The sequence below is a fragment of the Diuraphis noxia genome, unplaced genomic scaffold, assembly GCF_037042655.1.
Source record: "Diuraphis noxia isolate RWA-SAM2 unplaced genomic scaffold, SU_Dnox_SAM2 contig0001, whole genome shotgun sequence".
NCBI classification, from domain to species: Eukaryota; Metazoa; Arthropoda; class Insecta; order Hemiptera; family Aphididae; genus Diuraphis; species Diuraphis noxia.
In genome coordinates, this window is record NW_028301711.1 from 95,997,342 (window position 1) to 96,008,306 (window position 10,965).

General features: G+C 23.8%; 1 long non-coding RNA gene across 1 annotated transcript; it reads right to left on the reverse strand.

Moving 5' to 3' along the window:
- Positions 1-1,549: 1,549 nt before the first annotated feature.
- Positions 1,550-7,518, reverse strand: LOC149062568 (uncharacterized). The gene is made up of 3 exons (XR_016189608.1): positions 7,417-7,518; positions 4,477-4,572; positions 1,550-1,632 (listed from the first exon to the last, which is right to left on the reverse strand). It is a non-coding gene; the product is annotated as an uncharacterized LOC149062568 (long non-coding RNA).
- Positions 7,519-10,965: the final 3,447 nt, after the last annotated feature.

The following is a 10,965-nucleotide window of genomic DNA, read 5'->3' on the forward strand; positions in this document are numbered from 1 at the left end:
AAAATTATACAATGGAAATGGTGCTTTTAAACAAATTTTTATCAAAATAAAATAGTCTATGTAAGAGTTCAACTAAATATGTATATATTACTCATCACATGATCTGAGAAGTTAAAATAATTTTTAAAGTGCACGATAAACATTGAAATTACAGTTTAATTGAGAAAAACAATATTTAATAAAAACTCCCGTTTACTTTACAATACCTTACAACTATCAATACAAAAATATGATTAAAAATATAATAATTTTTGGTATGCACAATAATATTCAGGGTAAATGTGAATGAATTTGAAGAGTAATTTATAGAAATTCTAACAAAGCTGATAATAATATTATTGCAAAAATCAACTTGTTATTTTGAATGTAATTGTACAAGAATTGAATCACATTTTATGTGCCATCAAACATATATGAAAATAATGATAAATATTGAGTTAAAGTAATGGAAAAAACAATAAATCCAAAATGTTGATATTAGTTTCGAAGCATTAAATGATTGCAAATAAATTTGAGAAATAATTTACTATTGAATAACACTCATTATCATTAATACCATGAATTCATCTGCTTTACATAATTGTTGTTGATCCAGCATTTCATTCATGCTCTTAGTTGAATATCAGATTTGTTATTGACATAAGCCATTGCACTAGAAAAATAATTGTTTTATTAATTTGGTAACACACAGGAGGGTAAATAATAATTAATACTGTGGTGATCCAATATTCATAACACGGTGAAGGGTCCTTATTACAATCAAATTATGCTTTACAGTTAATTTAAAATAAACCAATTTTAAACATTAAATATATTAAGAATGTCATATAATATCATTCACATATACGGTCATATGCAAAAAGTAAAACATAAATTTAGACTTTTTTACTGAATTCTATAGAGCAAGCATCACTGAATCCCTATGCACTATAAGCAATATGTGATAAAATAAAATAAAAATAGTCAAAATATCATAGTCCAAAATTATACAATGGAAATGGTGCTTTTAAACAAATTTTTATCAAAATAAAATAGTCTATGTAAGAGTTCAACTAAATATGTATATATTACTCATCACATGATCTGAGAAGTTAAAATAATTTTTAAAGTGCACGATAAACATTGAAATTACAGTTTAATTGAGAAAAACAATATTTAATAAAAACTCCCGTTTACTTTACAATACCTTACAACTATCAATACAAAAATATGATTAAAAATATAATAATTTTTGGTATGCACAATAATATTCAGGGTAAATGTGAATGAATTTGAAGAGTAATTTATAGAAATTCTAACAAAGCTGATAATAATATTATTGCAAAAATCAACTTGTTATTTTGAATGTAATTGTACAAGAATTGAATCACATTTTATGTGCCATCAAACATATATGAAAATAATGATAAATATTGAGTTAAAGTAATGGAAAAAACAATAAATCCAAAATGTTGATATTAGTTTCGAAGCATTAAATGATTGCAAATAAATTTGAGAAATAATTTACTATTGAATAACACTCATTATCATTAATACCATGAATTCATCTGCTTTACATAATTGTTGTTGATCCAGCATTTCATTCATGCTCTTAGTTGAATATCAGATTTGTTATTGACATAAGCCATTGCACTAGAAAAATAATTGTTTTATTAATTTGGTAACACACAGGAGGGTAAATAATAATTAATACTGTGGTGATCCAATATTCATAACACGGTGAAGGGTCCTTATTACAATCAAATTATGCTTTACAGTTAATTTAAAATAAACCAATTTTAAACATTAAATATATTAAGAATGTCATATAATATCATTCACATATACGGTCATATGCAAAAAGTAAAACATAAATTTAGACTTTTTTACTGAATTCTATAGAGCAAGCATCACTGAATCCCTATGCACTATAAGCAATATGTGATAAAATAAAATAAAAATAGTCAAAATATCATAGTCCAAAATTATACAATGGAAATGGTGCATTTAAACAAATTTTTATCAAAATAAAATAGTCTATGTAAGGGATCAACTAAATATGTATATATTACTCATCACATGATCTGAGAAGTTAAAATAATTTTTAAAGTGCACGATAAACATTGAAATTACAGTTAAATTGAGAAAAACAATATTTAATAAAAACTCCCGTTTACTTTACAATACCTTACAACTATCAATACAAAAATATGATTAAAAATATAATAATTGTTGGTATGCACAATAATATTCAGGGTAAATGTGAATGAATTTGAAGAGTAATTTATAGAAATTCTAACAAAGCTGATAATAATATTATTGCAAAAATCAACTTGTTATTTTGAATGTAATTGTACAAGAATTGAATCACATTTTATGTGCCATCAAACATATATGGAAATAATGATAAATATTGAGTTAAAGTAATGGAAAAAACAATAAATCCAAAATGTTGATATTAGTTTCAAAGCATTAAATGATTGCAAATAAATTTGAGAAATTATTTACTATTGAATAACACTCATTATCATTAATACCATGAATTCATCTGCTTTACATAATTGTTGTTGATCCAGCATTTCATTCATGTTCTTAGTTGAATATCAGATTTGTGATTGACATAAGCCATTGCACTAGAAAAATAATTGTTTTATTAATTTGGTAACACACGGGAGGGTAAATAATAATTAATACTGTGGTGATCCAATATTCATAACACGGTGAAGGGTACTTATTACAATCAAATTATGCTTTACAAATAATTTAAAATAAACCAATTTTAAACATTAAATATATTAAGAATGTCATATAATATCATTCACATATACGGTCATATGCAAAAAGGTAAACATAAATTTAGACTTTTTTACTGAATTCTATAAAGCAAGCATCAGTGAATCCCTATGCACTATAAGCAATATGTGATAAAATAAAATAAAAATAGTCAAAATATCATAGTCCAAAATTATACAATGGAAATGGTGCATTTAAACAAATTTTTATCAAAATAAAATAGTCTATGTAAGAGTTCAACTAAATATGTATATATTACTCATCACATGATCTGAGAAGTTAAAATAATTTTTAAAGTGCACGATAAACATTGAAATTACAGTTAAATTGAGAAAAACAATATTTAATAAAAACTCCCGTTTACTTTACAATACCTTACAACTATCAATACAAAAATATGATTCAAAATATAATAATTTTTGGTATGCACAATAATATTCAGGGTAACTGTGAATGAATTTGAATAGTAATTTATAGAAATTCTAACAAAGCTGATAATAAAATTATTGCAAAAATCAACTTGTTATTTTGAATGTAATTGTACAAGAATTGTATCACATTTTATGTGCCATCAAACATATATGAAAATAATGATAAATATTGAGTTAAAGTGATGGAAGTAACAATAAATCCAAAATGTTGATATTAGTTTCAAAGCATTAAATGATTTCAAATAAATTCGAGAAATTATTTACTATTGAATAACACTCATCATCATTAATACCATGAATTCATCTGCTTTACATAATTGTTGTTGATCCAGCATTTCATTCATGTTCTTAGTTGAATATCAGATTTGTGATTGACATAAGCCATTGCACTAGAAAAATAATTGTTTTATTAATTTGGTAACACACAGAAGGGTAAATAATAATTAATACTGTGGTGATCCACTATTCATAACACGGTGAAGGGTACTTATTACAATCAAATTATGCTTTACAGTTAATTTAAAATAAACCAATTTTAAACATTAAATATATTAAGTATGTCATATAATATCATTCACATATACGGTCATATGCAAAAAGTAAAACATAAATTTAGACTTTTTTACTGAATTCTATAGAGCAAGCATCAGTGAATCCCTATGCACTATAAGCAATATGTGATAAAATAAAATAAAAATAGTCAAAATATCATAGTCCAAAATTATACAATGGAAATGGTGCTTTTAAACAAATTTTTATCAAAATAAAATAGTCTATGTAAGAGTTCAACTAAATATGTATATATTACTCATCACATGATCTGAGAAGTTAAAATAATTTTTAAAGTGCACGATAAACATTGAAATTACAGTTTAATTGAGAAAAACAATATTTAATAAAAACTCCCGTTTACTTTACAATACCTTACAACTATCAATACAAAAATATGATTAAAAATATAATAATTTTTGGTATGCACAATAATATTCAGGGTAAATGTGAATGAATTTGAAGAGTAATTTATAGAAATTCTAACAAAGCTGATAATAATATTATTGCAAAAATCAACTTGTTATTTTGAATGTAATTGTACAAGAATTGAATCACATTTTATGTGCTATCAAACATATATGAAAATAATGATAAATATTGAGTTAAAGTAATGGAAAAAACAATAAATCCAAAATGTTGATATTAGTTTCAAAGCATTAAATGATTGCAAATAAATTTGAGAAATAATTTACTATTGAATAACACTCATTATCATTAATACCATGAATTCATCTGCTTTACATAATTGTTGTTGATCCAGCATTTCATTCATGCTCTTAGTTGAATATCAGATTTGTTATTGACATAAGCCATTGCACTAGAAAAATAATTGTTTTATTAATTTGGTAACACACAGGAGGGTAAATAATAATTAATACTGTGGTGATCCAATATTCATAACACGGTGAAGGGTCCTTATTACAATCAAATTATGCTTTACAGTTAATTTAAAATAAACCAATTTTAAACATTAAATATATTAAGAATGTCATATAATATCATTCACATATACGGTCATATGCAAAAAGTAAAACATAAATTTAGACTTTTTTACTGAATTCTATAGAGCAAGCATCACTGAATCCCTATGCACTATAAGCAATATGTGATAAAATAAAATAAAAATAGTCAAAATATCATAGTCCAAAATTATACAATGGAAATGGTGCATTTAAACAAATTTTTATCAAAATAAAATAGTCTATGTAAGGGATCAACTAAATATGTATATATTACTCATCACATGATCTGAGAAGTTAAAATAATTTTTAAAGTGCACAATAAACATTGAAATTACAGTTAAATTGAGAAAAACAATATTTAATAAAATCTCCCATTTACTTTACAATACCTTACAACTATCAATACAAAAATATGATTAAAAATATAATAATTTTTGGTATGCACAATAATATTCAGGGTAAATGTGAATGAATTTGAAGAGTAATTTATAGAAATTCTAACAAAGCTGATAATAATATTATTGCAAAAATCAACTTGTTATTTTGAATGTAATTGTACAAGAATTGAATCACATTTTATGTGCCATCAAACATATATGGAAATAATGATAAATATTGAGTTAAAGTAATGGAAAAAACAATAAATCCAAAATGTTGATATTAGTTTCAAAGCATTAAATGATTGCAAATAAATTTGAGAAATTATTTACTATTGAATAACACTCATTATCATTAATACCATGAATTCATCTGCTTTACATAATTGTTGTTGATCCAGCATTTCATTCATGTTCTTAGTTGAATATCAGATTTGTGATTGACATAAGCCATTGCACTAGAAAAATAATTGTTTTATTAATTTGGTAACACACGGGAGGGTAAATAATAATTAATACTGTGGTGATCCAATATTCATAACACGGTGAAGGGTACTTATTACAATCAAATTATGCTTTACAGTTAATTTAAAATAAACCAATTTTAAACATTAAATATATTAAGAATGTCATATAATATCATTCACATATACGGTCATATGCAAAAAGTATAACATAAATTTAGACTTTTTTACTGAATTCTATAGAGCAAGCATCAGTGAATCCCTATGCACTATAAGCAATATGTGATAAAATAAAATAAAAATAGTCAAAATATCATAGTCCAAAATTATACAATGGAAATGGTGCTTTTAAACAAATTTTTATCAAAATAAAATATTCTATGTAAGAGTTCAACTAAATATGTATATATTACTCATCACATGATCTGAGAAGTTCAAATAATTTTTAAAGTGCACGATAAACATTGAAATTACAGTTAAATTGAGAAAAACAATATTTAATAAAAACTCCCGTTTACTTTACAATACCTTACAACTATCAATACAAAAATATGATTAAAAATATAATAATTTTTGGTATGCACAATAATATTCAGGGTAAATGTGAATGAATTTGAAGAGTAATTTATAGAAATTCTAACAAAGCTGATAATAATATTATTGCAAAAATCAACTTGTTATTTTGAATGTAATTGTACAAGAATTGAATCACATTTTATGTGCCATCAAACATATATGAAAATAATGATAAATATTGAGTTAAAGTAATGGAAAAAACAATAAATCCAAAATGTTGATATTAGTTTCAAAGCATTAAATGATTGCAAATAAATTTGAGAAATTATTTACTATTGAATAACACTCATTATCATTAATACCATGAATTCATCTGCTTTACATAATTGTTGTTGATCCAGCATTTCATTCATGTTCTTAGTTGAATATCAGATTTGTGATTGACATAAGCCATTGCACTAGAAAAATAATTATTTTATTAATTTGGTAACACAGGAGGGTAAATAATAATTAATACTGTGGTGATCCAATATTCATAACACGGTGAAGGGTACTTATTACAATCAAATTATGCTTTACAGTTAATTTAAAATAAACCAATTTTAAACATTAAATATATTAAGAATGTCATATAATATCATTCACATATACGGTCATATGCAAAAAGTAAAACATAAATTTAGACTTTTTTACTGAATTCTATAGAGCAAGCATCAGTGAATCCCTATGCACTATAAGCAATATGTGATAAAATAAAAAAAAAAAATTGTCAAAATATCATAGTCCAAAATTATACAATGGAAATGATGCATTTAAACAAATTTTTATCAAAATAAAATAGTCTATGTAAGAGTTCAACTAAATATGTATATATTAATCATCACATGATCTGAGAAGTTATAATACTTTCTAAAGTGCAAGATAAACATTGAAATTATACTTAAATTGAGAAAAACTATATTTAATAAAAACTCCCATTTACTTTACAATACCTTACAACTATCAATACAAAAATATGATTCAAAATATAATAATTTTTGGTATGCACAATAATATTCAGGGTAACTGTGAATGAAATTGAATAGTAATTTATAGAAATTCTAACAAAGCTGATAATAAAATTATTGCAAAAATCAACTTGTTATTTTGAATGTAATTGTACAAGAATTGTATCACATTTTATGTGCCATCAAACATATATGAAAATAATGATAAATATTGAGTTAATGTGATGGAAGTAACAATAAATCCAAAATGTTGATATTAGTTTCAAAGCATTAAATGATTTCAAATAAATTCGAGAAATTATTTACTATTGAATAACACTCATCATCATTAATACCATGAATTCATCTGCTTTACATAATTGTTGTTGATCCAGCATTTCATTTGTGTTCTTAGTTGAATATCAGATTTGTGATTGACATAAGCGATTGCACTAGAAAAATAATTGTTTTATTAATTTGGTAACACACAGAAGGGTAAATAATAATTAATACTGTGGTGATCCACTATTCATAACACGGTGAAGGGTACTTATTACAATCAAATTATGCTTTACAAATAATTTAAAATAAACCAATTTTAAACATTAAATATATTAAGAATGTCATATAATATCATTCACATATACGGTCATATGCAAAAAGGTAAACATAAATTTAGACTTTTTTACTGAATTCTATAAAGCAAGCATCAGTGAATCCCTATGCACTATAAGCAATATGTGATAAAATAAAAAAAAAAAATTGTCAAAATATCATAGTCCAAAATTATACAATGGAAATGATGCATTTAAACAAATTTTTATCAAAATAAAATAGTCTATGTAAGAGTTCAACTAAATATGTATATATTAATCATCACATGATCTGAGAAGTTATAATACTTTCTAAAGTGCAAGATAAACATTGAAATTATACTTAAATTGAGAAAAACTATATTTAATAAAAACTCCCATTTACTTTACAATACCTTACAACTATCAATACAAAAATATGATTCAAAATATAATAATTTTTGGTATGCACAATAATATTCAGGGTAACTGTGAATGAATTTGAATAGTAATTTATAGAAATTCTAACAAAGCTGATAATAAAATTATTGCAAAAATCAACTTGTTATTTTTAATGTAATTGTACAAGAATTGTATCACATTTTATGTGCCATCAAACATATATGAAAATAATGATAAATATTGAGTTAAAGTAATGGAAAAAACAATAAATCCAAAATGTTGATATTAGTTTCAAAGCATTAAATGATTGCAAATAAATTTGAGAAATTATTTACTATTGAATAACACTCATTATCATTAATACCATGAATTCATCTGCTTTACATAATTGTTGTTGATCCAGCATTTCATTCATGTTCTTAGTTGAATATCAGATTTGTGATTGACATAAGCCATTGCACTAGAAAAATAATTGTTTTATTAATTTGGTAACACACGGGAGGGTAAATAATAATTAATACTGTGGTGATCCAATATTCATAACACGGTGAAGGGTACTTATTACAATCAAATTATGCTTTACAGTTAATTTAAAATAAACCAATTTTAAACATTAAATATATTAAGAATGTCATATAATATCATTCACATATACGGTCATATGCAAAAAGTATAACATAAATTTAGACTTTTTTACTGAATTCTATAGAGCAAGCATCAGTGAATCCCTATGCACTATAAGCAATATGTGATAAAATAAAATAAAAATAGTCAAAATATCATAGTCCAAAATTATACAATGGAAATGGTGCTTTTAAACAAATTTTTATCAAAATAAAATATTCTATGTAAGAGTTCAACTAAATATGTATATATTACTCATCACATGATCTGAGAAGTTCAAATAATTTTTAAAGTGCACGATAAACATTGAAATTACAGTTAAATTGAGAAAAACAATATTTAATAAAAACTCCCGTTTACTTTACAATACCTTACAACTATCAATACAAAAATATGATTAAAAATATAATAATTTTTGGTATGCACAATAATATTCAGGGTAAATGTGAATGAATTTGAAGAGTAATTTATAGAGATTCTAACAAAGCTGATAATAATATTATTGCAAAAATCAACTTGTTATTTTGAATGTAATTGTACAAGAATTGAATCACATTTTATGTGCCATCAAACATATATGGAAATAATGATAAATATTGAGTTAAAGTAATGGAAAAAACAATAAATCCAAAATGTTGATATTAGTTTCAAAGCATTAAATGATTGCAAATAAATTTGAGAAATTATTTACTATTGAATAACACTCATTATCATTAATACCATGAATTCATCTGCTTTACATAATTGTTGTTGATCCAGCATTTCATTCATGTTCTTAGTTGAATATCAGATTTGTGATTGACATAAGCCATTGCACTAGAAAAATAATTGTTTTATTAATTTGGTAACACACGGGAGGGTAAATAATAATTAATACTGTGGTGATCCAATATTCATAACACGGTGAAGGGTACTTATTACAATCAAATTATGCTTTACAGTTAATTTAAAATAAACCAATTTTAAACATTAAATATATTAAGAATGTCATATAATATCATTCACATATACGGTCATATGCAAAAAGTAAAACATAAATTTAGACTTTTTTACTGAATTCTATAGAGCAAGCATCACTGAATCCCTATGCACTATAAGCAATATGTGATAAAATAAAAAAAAAAAATTGTCAAAATATCATAGTCCAAAATTATACAATGGAAATGATGCATTTAAACAAATTTTTATCAAAATAAAATAGTCTATGTAAGAGTTCAACTAAATATGTATATATTAATCATCACATGATCTGAGAAGTTATAATACTTTCTAAAGTGCAAGATAAACATTGAAATTATACTTAAATTGAGAAAAACTATATTTAATAAAAACTCCCATTTACTTTACAATACCTTACAACTATCAATACAAAAATATGATTCAAAATATAATAATTTTTGGTATGCACAATAATATTCAGGGTAACTGTGAATGAATTTGAATAGTAATTTATAGAAATTCTAACAAAGCTGATAATAAAATTATTGCAAAAATCAACTTGTTATTTTGAATGTAATTGTACAAGAATTGTATCACATTTTATGTGCCATCAAACATATATGAAAATAATGATAAATATTGAGTTAAAGTGATGGAAGTAACAATAAATCCAAAATGTTGATATTAGTTTCAAAGCATTAAATGATTTCAAATAAATTCGAGAAATTATTTACTATTGAATAACACTCATCATCATTAATACCATGAATTCATCTGCTTTACATAATTGTTGTTGATCCAGCATTTCATTTGTGTTCTTAGTTGAATATCAGATTTGTGATTGACATAAGCGATTGCACTAGAAAAATAATTGTTTTATTAATTTGGTAACACACAGAAGGGTAAATAATAATTAATACTGTGGTGATCCACTATTCATAACACGGTGAAGGGTACTTATTACAATCAAATTATGCTTTACAAATAATTTAAAATAAACCAATTTTAAACATTAAATATATTAAGAATGTCATATAATATCATTCACATATACGGTCATATGCAAAAAGGTAAACATAAATTTAGACTTTTTTACTGAATTCTATAAAGCAAGCATCAGTGAATCCCTATGCACTATAAGCAATATGTGATAAAATAAAATAAAAATAGTCAAAATATCATAGTCCAAAATTATACAATGGAAATGGTGCATTTAAACAAATTTTTATCAAAATAAAATAGTCTATGTAAGGGTTCAACTAAATATGTATATATTACTCATCACATGATCTGAGAAGTTAAAATAATTTTTAAAGTGCACAATAAACATTGAAATTACAGTTAAATTGAGAAAAACAATATTTAATA